At 38.9% G+C, this 13,699-nt stretch overlaps 1 pseudogene; it reads left to right on the forward strand.

The window, feature by feature from the left end:
- Positions 1-2,795: 2,795 nt before the first annotated feature.
- Positions 2,796-13,699, forward strand: part of LOC127683718 (heterochromatin protein 1-binding protein 3-like) — a 48,119-nt pseudogene continuing 37,215 nt past the window's right edge.

Raw genomic sequence — 13,699 nt, forward strand, 5'->3', positions numbered from 1 at the left:
TCTCTCGTTTCTTTTTGGAGGTACTCAGGGCTATGAGTTTTTCTCTTAGCCCTGCTTTCATTGTGTCCCATAGATTTGGGTATGTTGTGTCTTAATTTTCATTAAGTTCTAAAAAGTCTTTGATTTCTTTCTTTATTTCTTCTTTGACCAAGGTATCATTGAGTAGAGTATTGTTCAGCCTCCATGTGTATGTGAAATTTCTGTCATTTTTGTTGCTATTGAAAACCACTCTTACTCCATAGTGATCTGGTAGGAGGCATGGGATTATTTCGATCTTCTTATATTTGTTGAGATCTGTCTTGTGACCAATTATATGATCGATTTTGGAGAACGTACCACGAGGTGCTGAGAAAAAGGTATATTCTTTTGCTTTAGGATGAAATGTTCTCTCTCTATATATATCTGTTAAATCCAATTGGTCTAAAGCTTCAATTAGTTTCACTGTGTCCCTGTTTAGTTTCTGTTTTCCTGATTGATCCATTGAGGAGAGTGGAATGTTGAAGTCACCCACAATTATTGTGTTAGGTGTTAGCTCAATGTGTGCTTTGAGCTTTAGTAAAGTTCTTTTATGATTGATTTTGGAGCATAGATGTTCAGAATTGAGAGTTCTTCTTGGTGGATTTTTCCTTTGACCAGTAAGAAGTGTCCTTCCGTGTCTCTTTGGATGACATTAGGTTGAACGTCAATTTTATCTGATATTAGAATGGCTACTCCGGCTCGTTTTCTGAGACCATTTCCTTGTAAAATTGTCTTCCAGCTTTTTACTCTAAGGTAGTGTTTGTCTATGACACTGAGGTGTGTTTCCTGTATGCAGCAAAATATAGGGTCCTGTTTCCTTATCCAGTCTGTTAGTCTATGTCTTTTTATTGGGGAATTGAGTCCATTGATGCTAAGAGATATTAAGGAATAGTGAGCATTACTTCCTGTCGATTATATGATCGATTTTGGAGAATGTACCATGAGGTGCTGAGGAAAAGGTATATTCTTTTGCTTTAGGATGAAATGTTCTCTCTCTATATATATCTGTTAAATCCAATTGGTTTAAAGCTTCAATTAGTTTCACTGTGTCCCTGTTTAGTTTTTGATCCTGTCATTTTTGATGTTATTTTTATATTTGAGTAGTTATCTTCTTTTGTGTTTGATGAAAGAAGGTTACTATCTTGCTTTTTTCCAGGGTGTTGTTTCCCTTCTTGTATTGGAGTTTTCCTCCTGTTATTCTTTTTAGGACTGGGTTTGTGGAAAGATATTGTGTAAATTTGGTTTTGTCATGGAATATCTTGGTTTCTCCATCTATGGTGATTGAGAGTTTTGCTGGGTAGAGTAGTCTTGGCTGACATTTGTGTTCTCTTAGAGTCTGCATGAGATCCACCCAGGATCTTCTAGCTTTCATGATCTCTGGTGAGAAGTCTGGGGTAATTCTGATGGGTCTTCCTTCATATGTTAGTTGGCCTTTTTCTCTTACTGCCTTTAATATTTTTTTCTTTGCTTAGTATATTTGGGGTTTTGATTATTATGTGATAGGAGGTATTTCTGCTCTGGTCCAATCTATTTGGAGTTTTGTTGGCTTCTTGTATATTCATGGGCATCTCTCTCTTTAGGTTAGGGAAGTTTTCTTCCATAATTTTGTTGAAGATATTTGCTGGCCCTTTAAGTTGTAAATCTTCACTCCTATCTATACCTATAATCCTTAAGTTTGGTCTTCTCATTGTGTCCTGGATTTCCTAGATGTTTTGGGTTACCAGCTTTTTGCAATTTACATTTTCTTTGACCGTTGAGTCAATGGTTTCTATGGTTTCTTTGGCATCTGAGATTCCTTCTTCTATATCTTGTATTCTGTTGTTGATATTTGGATCTATGGCCCTTGATTTCTTCCCAAGGTTTTTTTTCTCCAAAGTTGTCTCCCTTTGTGATTTCGTAGTTGTTTCTACTTCTGTTTTTAGATCCAGGATGGTTTTGCTCAATTCCTTCACTTGTTTGTGTTTTCCTGTAATTCTTTAAGAGATTTTTGTGTTTCCTTTTTCATGACTTCTGCTTGTTGACTCAATTTCTCTTGCATTTCTTTAGGTGATTTTTTTTTATTTCCTCTTTATTGGCCTCTATCGGTTGATCCATATTCTCCTGAATTTCTTTAAGTGATTTTTGTGTTTCCATTGTAAGAGCTTCTAACTTATTCATGTTCTCCTGTATTTCTTTAAGAGATTTCTTTATGTCCTTTTTGTGTTCCTCTAGCAGCATCATGACCAGTGATTTTAAATCCCAATCTTGTTTTTCTGGTGTGTTGGTGTATCCAGGACTTGCTGTTGTTGGAGAATTGGGTTCAGATGCTGCCATATTGCCTAGATTTCTGTTAGTAATGTTTCTGCCTTTGCCTTTTGCCATCTGGTTATCTCTGGCATTAGTTGGTCTTGTTGCCCCTGGCTGGTGTTTGAACCTCCTGTGAGCATGTAAGGATATTTCAGCACCTCTGGATGACTGGGTTTCCCCTGGCACAGATTGCTGATGTGCTGCCCCCTTCTTGGGTGCCCTTGGAGCCCTAGTGTGTCCTGCCCCAAGTTGTCTCTGTGAACCTGGTGCTGCCTGTCTGCTCCTTCAGGGAGTGATGATGGCGGATGCTACAGGGACCTTTTCCAAGTGCTGATCCCTCTGCAGGGCAAAAGATCCCCCAACCGGGTTGGTGCACAAAGAGCCCACCAAGCTTCCTAGGCCCCGAGTCCAGGTAAAAGCCTGACAGGCTTAGGCCCAAGTGATGTTAGCTTCAGGCTATGTCTTCTAGCTGGCTGTCTCCAGTAGCCATGATGGCAAGGTGTGCCCCTGCAAGTTCTGGGCAGTCTGCAGGGCAAACGACCCCCAGAAGGTAATGAATTTCTCATACCCATTTTTGCCCTCAACTTTCTGATATAATTTAATAAAAATTGCTGATAAGTGGATGAGTATTCTGAGGATTTAAAGTAGAAATGATGGGTTGTTTTTATATAAAAGTTTAATCTTGTGATTCTTTTAAGATTCTTAAAAGATTACTATTATAGATAAATAATAAAGCAATTGACCCTTTCTTTGTAACCACAAATTGTTGCCTTCCAGTTAGAAAAACTGGTTGAGCTGGGCGGTGGTGGTGCACGCCTGTAATCCCAGCACTCTGGGAGGCAGAGGCATGTGGATATCTGAGTTTGAGGCCAGCCTGGTCTACAGAGTGAATTCCAGGACATCCAGGGCTATACAGAGAAACCCTGTCTCAGAAAAAAAAAAAAAAAAACCAAAAAAAAAAAAAACATTAAAAAAAAAGAAAAAAACACATCAAATGAGGTACAAGAAGAACGGAGGAGTGGCCCCTGGTTCTGGAAAGACTCAGTGTACCAGTATAAGGCAAAACCAGAACAGGGAAGTGGGAAGGGGTGGGAGAATAGGGGGAGGGAAGGGGGCTTATGTGACTTTCGGGGAGTGGGGGACCAGAAAAGGGGAAATCATTTGAAATGTAAATAAAAATATATCGAATGAAATAAAAAAAAGAAAAAAATAAATTAAAAAAAAAGAAAGAAAAACTGGTTGAGAAAAGTACCTCTCTTGCTCACAATTTGTTAATCTATAACAAATTGCTTAGTTATAAATGTACTTGGGTTCTTGGGAATAACTTTTTTTTTAGCCTGTACTATATAATTTTTTTTTCATGTGAAGGTATTGGAGAACACACTGTTTTTTCACAGTCATTTATTAAAAGAAAAATAGAATGTAGTCACATTATAATTCTATCCCACTTGAAAAATTTTTGCTGGGATATGTAAGCTGTGGGAGGCAAACAAAAGGTGTTGGAGCCTACTTATTTGAGTTTGCTCCATCCACCAATATGTATGTGTGTATATATGTATGTATGTAAAATGGTTGGAGCTGCTTATTGGAGTCTGCTCTATTCATCCACTATGTCTGTCTGTCTCTCTATGTGTGAAATTGTTGGAGCTTGTCTTGCTTTATTGACTCAATGTGTCTCTCTTTGTGTGTGTATGTATATGCATGATTCCACCCTCCATTTTCTCTTCTCCTTCTTGTCAGTCCCCAAAGAATTTAAAGACAGTTTCTCACCTGTCACACAGAGAACCAGTCCCAGTAAATCAAGCTCTATTTCCTCGGAGGAAAATCAGCTGAGTAACTCTAGTTACTGGCTGTCATCCTCAGGAGTCCCTCCCCACTCCTCCTCCAATTTCCCAGTCTGCTTTCTGAACCAGTCCTCTATTAGCTCTACCAGTAGTGGCCTCCACTGGCTACTATTAGCACTGACCCTAATCCCCAGCTCCACATTTGGCCCTCCTCAGTTAACCCTGTGGTCTTGAAGATGGCTAATATTTATTAAACAGATACTTTTGAACATATTATTGTTAACATATTATTATATTATACTATATTACATGATATATTATTATACATGCTCGAAAATATAAATTATTGTTAGATAACATTATTAAGCATACACTTAAGCTGACTTATTTTCTCCAGCTGTATACATAGTCCCTGGTTCCCAGACCAGGGAATTTTAGATGTAGAAACATGGGATACAAAAAGAATAGACTTTAAAAACTGGTATAGTAAGAATGGAGGTAAAGACACAGCTCCTGCTATTTTTTTCTACTTGGAGCATGCTGAGAGACGTACTAGCAAGTAATAAGGAGCAAGATTCTGACCTAAAATCCCATCTCATGAAGATGATAGAGGACCTCAAGGAAGATGTAAATAATACCCTTAAAGAAATACAGGAGAACACAATTAAACACATGAAGGAATTAAACAAAAACATCCAGGACCTAAAAATGGAAATAGAAACAATAAAGAAATTACAAATGGAGGCAACCCTGTAGATGGAAAACCTAGGAAAGTGAACATGAGTTGCAGAAGCAAGCATCACAAACAGAATACAAGAGATAGAAGAGAGAAACTCAGGCATAGAAGATACCATAGAAAACACTGATATAATAGTCAAAGAAAATACAAAGTGCAAAAGTTCCTAACCCGAAACATCCAGGAAATTCAGGACACAAGAAAAGATCAAACCTAAGAATAATAGGAATAAAAGAGAGTGAAGATTGCCAATTCTAAGGGCCAGAAAACATTTTCAACACAATCATAGAAGAAAACGTCTAGGGGTGATAGAGCTTGGTGCCTAGCCTGGAGGACAGCAGTCTTGGCGGTAGTCCTCTGTAACATGGCAAGCCAAGTAGAACATAGGTGCCAGAGCTCAGAGGTTGATCCTTCACCACACTGAAGCCATTAGGAAAAACCCCTTGTGATTAACAGCAGAGGCTTCAGTGTTTCACCAGTATTCAGGCCTATAAATTATTTTGAGTGGCAACTGATATGTCTCAAGGTGAGCTCATCCATCCTAAGGCACTCCTACTTCTAATAGGAGCTCAGCTGATGCACAGGGACAAGTTAGGTGAGAGAGCAGAAGAGTTGTAAATTCTACCCAGGAAACTCCACCCAAAGCAAACTTGCTGAAGGGGAGAAAGAAAAATCAGACCCAAATGGAAGTTCAGAGGACTCTATCTCTACTGTAGAAGAGCATGATAATGAGAACACCCCCCCCTACATTCAGTAAGGTAGTAAGTAAGTGCCCAAGGGGGACCCTGAGAGCAGAGAGAATGAAGAGAACAAGTCTGCTGAGGAAACAAATGAAGATGGGAAGGATCAGTCTAAAGAAAAGGAGAATAAAGTGAAAAACAAAACAAAACAAAACAAAAAAAATGATCTTTGCCTGGGCTACTCTCTCTGACAGCCAGCTAGCTAGGACCCAGAACAAACACTAATGGCTTCCTCCCCATTGCCCATGATGGATCCAATCTTAACTGAAATTATTAAGATACGCTTCCAGAAAAGTGATGCATTAGTGGTTGCTATTCAAAAGTACATCATTCATAAGTACCCTTCTCTGTATCTGGAGAGAAGAGGCTATCTCTTTAAGTAAGTACTGAAAAGAGAGTTAAACAGAGGAGTCATCAAACAGGTAAAAGGAAAAGGTGCATCTGGCAGTTTTGTGGTGGTCCAGAAACCAAAAACACCTCAGAAATCCAAAAACAGAAAGAAGAAGGGTTCTGCAGTGGATCCAGAACCACAAGAAAAACTGGAAGATGTTCTTCCATTGACTTTTACTTAACTCTGTGAACTTAAAGTAGTTTTCTATAGTCTCATCAGGAAATATGTGTCTCAGTATTATCCTATGCTCAGAGTGGTCATCAGGCTCCTGTTGTGGAAGAATGCTCTGCAGAGAGCAGTAGAGAGAGGCCAGTTAGAGCAGATAACTGACAAAGGTGCTTTGGGGATATTCCAGCTGAAGAAATCAGGAAAGAAACCCCTGCTTGATGGAAGGCTAATGGAATATGAAATCTTGTCTGCCATTGCTACCATGAATGAGCCAAAGACCTGCTCCACAACTGCTCTGAAGAAGTATGACCTGGAGAACCACCCAGGGACCAATTCTAACTATCAAATGAATTTGCTGAAAAAAAAAAACTTCAGAAATGTGAGAAGAATGGGCAGCTGGAGCAGATCTCTGGGAAGGGCTTCAGCAGCACCTTCCCGGTTTGCTTCCTCTATTACCACAGCCCAAGAGTTCTATTTCCAAAGGAAGAGTCAGATGGCTCTGAGGATGAAGATGAAGATGAATCATCAGAAGACTCTGAGGATGACGAATCACCACCCAAGAGGCACTTATAGAAGAAAACACTAGCCAAGTCCCAAGGGAAGATGGTATCCATGAAGCAGAGAGGATATAAGCCTGAGTGTAAATTCCTTGCTGTCCAGAGAGGGAAAGTGAGGACACTGCATTAAAAAGGTGTGTCCAAGGCCAAGACCCCTGCCAGAAAAGCCAGACCCTCACTCTCAGACATCAAGAAGTGGCTTTTTGGAGGAGCTCCCACAAGGAGGGAAACAACCCTAAGATTTCACCTTACACCAGTCAGAATGGCTAAGATTAAAAATTCAGTAGACAGCAGGTGTTGGAGAGGGTGTGGAGAAAGAGGAACACTCCTCCACTGCTGGTGGGGTTGCAAATTGGTACAACCACTCTGGAAATCAGTCTGGCGGTTCCTCCGAAAACTGGGCACCTCACTTCCAGAAGATCCTGCTATACCACTCCTGGGCATATACCCAAAAGATTCCCCAGCATGTAATAAGGATACATGTTCTACTATGTTCATAGCAGCCCTATTTATAATTGCCAGAAGCTGGAAAGAACCCAGGTATCCCTCAACAGAAGAGTGGATGCAAAAAATGTGGTATATCTACACAATGGAGTACTATTCAGCCATTAGAAACAATGAATTCATGAAATTCTTAGGCAAATGGATGGAGCTGGAGAACATCATACTAAGTGAGGTAACCCAGACTCCAAAGATGAATCATGGTATGCACTCACTAATAAGTGGATATTAACCTAGAAAACTGGAATACCCAAAACATAATCCACACATCAAATGAGGTACAAGAAGAAAGGAGGAGTGGCCCCTTGTTCTGGAAAGACTCAGTGAAGCAGTATAGAACAAAATCAGAACAGGGAAGTGGGAAGGGTTGGGTGGGAAAACAGGGGGAGGGAAGGGGACTGATAGGACTTTCAGGGAGTGGGGGTCCAGAAAAGGGGAAATCATTTGAAATGTAAATAAATATATCAATAAATTAAAAAAAAAAGAAAGAAACACACACAAGAGGGGTAGATGGCAGGAAATACTCAAACTCACTGCTGAAATCAACCAATTAGAATCACAGAGAAAAAGCCAAAGAATCAACAAAACTAAAAGTTTTTTTCTTTGAGAAAACCAATAAGATTTAAACTGTGAGCTAAAGTAACAGACAGCATCCAAATTAACAAAGTCAGAAATGAAAAGGGATATATAACAATAGAAATTGAGGCTATTTAAAACAATCATCAGATTCTACTACAAAAGCCTACACTCAAAAAACCTGGAATATCTAAATGAAAAGGATCATTTTCTAGAAAGATACTATGTACAAAAGTTAAGTCAGAACCAGATAAACCATCTAAACAGTTTCATAACCCCTATGGAAATAGAAGCAGTCATTAAAAGTCTCCCAACCAAAAAAAGACCAGGGCCAGATGGTTTTAGTTCAGAGTTCTATCAGACCTTCAAAGAAGATTTAATTTCAGAAAATTGAAACGGTAGTAACACTACCTAATTCGTTCTAGGAAGTCACAGTTATGCTGATCCATAAACCACTCAAAGACCCAAGAAAGAAAGAGAACTTCAGACCAATTTTGCTTATGAATATTGATGTAAAAATACTCAATAAAATTCTTTCAAACTGAATCCAAGAACACATCAAAATAACCATTCACACAATCATTAGGCTTCATCCCAGAGATGCAGGGATGGTTTAATATATGGAAACCCATCAATGAAATCCACTATGTGAACAAACTCAATGAAAAAAATCACATGATCATCTCACTAGATGCTGAAAAAGCCTTTGACAAAATATAACATCTCTTTATGTTAAAAGCCTTGGAGAGATCAGGAATTCAAGGCACATACCTAAACATAAAAAAAAGGAATATACAGCAAACCAACAGCCAATATAAAATTAAATGGTGAGAAACTTGAAGCAATTCCACTAAAATCAGGGACTAGACAAGCTGGCCAGTCTCCCTATTTACTCAGTATAGCACTTGAAGTTCTAGCTAGAGCAATTAGACAACTAAAGGAGATCAAAGGGATACAAATTGGAAAGGAAGAAGTCGAGATATCACTGTTTGTGGATGTTATGATAGTATACATAAGAGATCCAAAAATTCTACCAGAGAACTCCTACAGCTAATAAACAGCTTCAGCAAAATGGCTGAATATGAAGTTAACTAAAAAATCAGTAGTCTTCTTCTACACAGAGAATAAATGGGTTGAGAAAGAAATTAGGGAAATAACACTCTTAACAATTCACAAATAATATAAAATATCTTGGTGTCACTCTAACCAAGTAAGTGAAAGGTCTCTATGACAAGAACTTCAAGTCTCTGAAGAAAGAAATTCCAGAAGATGGAGAGATCTCCCATGCTCATGGATTAGTAGGATTAACATAGTAAAAATAGCCATCTTGCCAAAAGTAGTTCAATGCAACCCCCATCAAAATTCTAACTCAATTCTTCCCAGAGATAGAAAGATCAATTCTAAATTTCATATGGAATAAAAAAAAGCAATTCTCAACAATGAAAGAACTTCTGGAGGAATCACCATCCCTGACCTGAAGCTGTACTATAGAGCATTGGTGATAAAAACTGCATTGTATTGGTACAGAGACAGACAGGTTGATCAATGGAATAGAATCAAAGCTGCAGAAATAAACCCACACACTTATGCATATTTGATCCTTGACAAAAAAGCCAAAAACATACAGTGGAAAAAATAAAGCATCTTCAACAAATGGTGCTGGTAAAAATGGCAGTCAGCATGTAGAAGAATGCAAATTGATCCATTTTTATCTCCTTGTACAAAGCTCAAGTTCAAGTGGACCAAGGACCTCAGCATAAAACCAGATATGGTGAATCTAATAGAACAGAAACTGGGGAAGAGCCTAGAACGTATCGGCACAGGGAAAATTTCCTGAACAGAACACCAATGGCTCAGGCTCCAAGATCATCAATTGACAAATGGGATCTCACAAAACTGAAAATATTCTGTAAGCCAAAGGACCCTGTCAGCCTAGGAAAAAATGGCAACCTACAGATTGGGAAAAGATATTTACCAATCCTATATCTGATAGAGGACTAATATCCAAAATATACAAAGACCTCACGGAGTTAAGACTCCAGAAACCAAATAGCCCAATTAAAAATAGTATACAGAACTAAACAAAGAATTCTCAGTCGAGGAATCTTGAGTGGCTGAGAAGCACCTAAAGAAATGTTCAAAGTTCTTGGTCCTCAGGGAAATGCAAATCAAAACGATTGCATTTTACACCAATCAGAATGACTAAGATAAAAAACTCAGGTGACTGCAGATGATGGTAAGGATGTAAAGAGGAATACTGCTCCATTGCTGGAGGGATTTCAAGCTGGTACAACAACTTTGCAAATCAATCTGGCAGTTCCTAAGAAAATTGGAAATAATTCTACCTGAAGACCCAGATATACCAGTCCTTGGCATGTACGGAAAAGATGCTCCACCTTATTACAAGGACATATGCTCCACTATGTTCATAGCACCCTTATTTGTAATATCGAGAAGCTGGAAACAACCCAGATGTCCCTCAATGGCAGAATGAATGCAGAAAATGTGGTATATTTACACAGTGGAATTCTATGCAGTTATTAAAAATGAGGACTTCATGAATTTTTCAGGCAAATGGATGGAACTATAAAGTATTCTGAGTGAGGTAACTCAGACCCCAAAGGACATATATGGTATGAACTCACTGATAAGTGGATATTAGCTCCAAAACTCAGAATATCCATGATACAACTCATAGATCATATAATGCTCAACAAGAAGGAAGATCTAAGTGTTGATGCTTCAATCCCACTTAGGATGGGAAACAAAATAATCAAGGGAGGCTGAGGGAGTGAAGGAGATGTGTGGGAGAGGTGAAGGGAAGGGAAAAGGGGGAGAATAAGATCAGGTATAGGAGGAGACAGGAGAGAAGTCCAGAAAGCCAAGAGAATGAATAGAAATATGTAGCAGTGGGGTGTGGGGACAGGGAAGAACCACTAGAAAGTCCCAGATACCAGGGATGCTTGAGGCTCCAAGATTTCAGTGGGGATGACATTGGCTGAAATGCCCAACAGCAGGGAGATGGAACCTGAAGAGATCAACTCCAGTATATAGAACATGGATGGGCCTCTACCCACCTCAAAATTTTTAACCCAAAATTGTTCCTGTCTAAAGGAAATGCAGGGACAAAAAAATGGAGCAGAGACTTAAGGAAAGGCCACCCAGAAACCATCCCACCTTGCTATCTACAGACAACAAACTCTGACACTATTGCTGATGCCTAGATGTGCTTGCAGATAGGAGCCTAGTGTGGTTGTCTTCTGAGAGGCTCTGGCAGCACCTGACTAAGACAGATACAGATATAGTCAACCATTGGCCTGGGTCCGGGGACCCCAATGGGAGAGTTAGGGGAAGGACTGAAGGAGCGGAAGAAAATTGTAACCCCATAGGAAGAACAACAGTATCAACTAACCAGACCCCTCAGAGTTCCCAGGGACTATGCCACCATCCAAAGAGTATACATGGGTGGGTCCATGCCTTCAGCTGCATATGTAGCAGAGGACTGACTTATCTGACATCATTGGGAAGGGAGACACTTCGTCCCGTGGATGCTTGATGCTTCAGAGAAGGCAAATGCTAGAGGGGTGAGATGGGAGTGGGTGGGTGGGAGAGCACCCTCTTAGAGGCAAAGGGGATGGGGGATGGGGTGAGGAGAACATTTGAAATATACATAGATAAAATAATTTAAAGAAGAAATGTATTAAAATTGTATTTAAAATTAATTAAATGTACAAAATATTTAGTGGGTCAGTTCTACTACATTTAAATACAACATCTTTGTAGAAAATCATGAAGCAAAAAGAGGATCTTTTCTCTCAGAGTCTAAAGAAAACTTAACTTTAAAATGTTACACAATGGTATTCTTATGGGTATTTTTTTTTCTTTTTAAGCCTTGCTTTTTGTTCACCAATATTTTGTTGTTGAAAATTCTGGTCTATTTAAAAACAAGAACTGAAACTTCAATGTACTTGCATATTTTTTTCAAATGTCAAATATGTGATAAGGTACATCTTTTTAAGCAGATTTCCATTCATTTCCCTAAATGTTCTCTGAAGAAGTGGAGTGCAACAATGGAATTTCACAGCTGTCTAGGTGGTAACTTGTTCTTTATCTGAGGCAGTAGTCATCTTTGTGGACAGATTAGTTTTCTTTCATCTAAATATCAGAAAAATAGGTTTCTAATATGAAGTAAAATTGAGCCAAAGAAAATAGAAAAAATGTATTCTTATCAATTAACAACCTTCATGAGATCTAAGTAACAAATAAGATCTTGAGGTTTAGAAATTTGTCAATTGCCTACTAGAAAATACTTAAACACAGCAAATATTAGGGAAAAGTCAGTGCTACAACAGATGAATGGTCAGGAGTCTACCGTGGGCCACACTTTAATTTCTTTCCCTTTTATTTATTCTTTTCTCATATATTATATCCTGACTATAGTTTTATGTCACCCAACGCTCTCTCCACCACCTCCCCTTTCTTTCAGATCCTTTTCTATTTCACTTACATTCAGAGAAGAGTAGTCCAGAGATATTGATCAAATATGGCATAACAAGCTACAATACAACCAAGTACATATTCTCACATTAGGGTTGGATGAGGCAACCCAGTGGGAGGAAATGGGTTCCAAAAGGAGGCAAAAGAGTCAGAGACAGCCCCTGCTAACACTGTTGAGAATTCAATAAAAATACCAAGCTGCACAACCATAGTTATATATAGAGAGGACCTAGGTCAGGCTCATAGGCTCCCTGATCTCTGTGAGCCCATTTAGTCTCAGTCAGTTTATTCTGAGGGCTGTGTTCTTGTGGTGTCCTTGATCCATCTGATTTCTTCAATCTTTCCTTCCCCTCCTCTTCGGGACTCCTTAACCTATTCTTAATGTTTGTCTGTGAGACGGCATCTGCTCCCATCAGTTCTTGGATAACGTTTCTCTGGTCTCTCTCTTGGTGATTATGGCTCTGGTCCCCACCCTATCCTATAGCCATAACAAATTGAGGGTTGGAGGTACTGTGCCTTGTTTGGTGCCTCAATACCTTTAGTTGAAGCCTTGCCTGGTTATAGAAGATGGCACATTCAGGTTCAAATGCGCAGAAAGTATTTTCAACAAAATCAAAGAAGAAAATTTTCCTAACTTAAAGAAGGACATGCCTACAAAGATACAAGAAGCTTACCAAACACCAAATAAATTGGGTCAGAAGTGAAAGTTCCCTTGCCAGATAATAATCAAAACACTAAACAGACAGAACATAGAATATTAAAAGTTGCAAGAGAAAAAGATTAAGTAACATTTAAAGACAGACCTGTTAAGAATTATACCTGACTTCTCAACGGTATATATTTGAGACTCTCAAAGCCAGAAGGGTATAGACTGAAGTGCTACAGATTCTAAAAGACCATAGATGCCAGTCCAGACTACTATATCCAACAAACATTTTAATTACCATAGATGGAGAAAACAAGATATTCCATAATAAAGTCAAATTTAAACAATATATATCCACAAATCCTATCCTATAGAAACTCCAACTGAGGAGGTTAACTATACCCATAGAAAGAAAGGAAATAATCTTACCAGCAAAACCAAAATAAGGAAACACACACACACACACACACACACACACACACACACACACACACACACCCCGCTACCACCACCGATAACAATAAGAGCAGAACATTTCACCCAAACACAAAATATATCTTCTTTTCGGGAACTCATGGAACTTTCTCATATCAGCAATTGACCACAGACTCAGACACAAAGCAAGTCTCAACAGAGACATGAAAATTTAAATAATTCCCTGCATTCTGTCAGACTTACCTGGATTAAAGTTGGATATCAACAAAAACAGAAACAATAGAAAGCTTAAAACTCATCAAAAGTGTGCAACTCTCTACTGAATCAAAAATGGGTCAAGACAGAAACATAGATAGATGGCTAG

Source organism: Apodemus sylvaticus, chromosome 4, assembly GCF_947179515.1.
Source record: "Apodemus sylvaticus chromosome 4, mApoSyl1.1, whole genome shotgun sequence".
NCBI lineage: Eukaryota > Metazoa > Chordata > Mammalia > Rodentia > Muridae > Apodemus > Apodemus sylvaticus.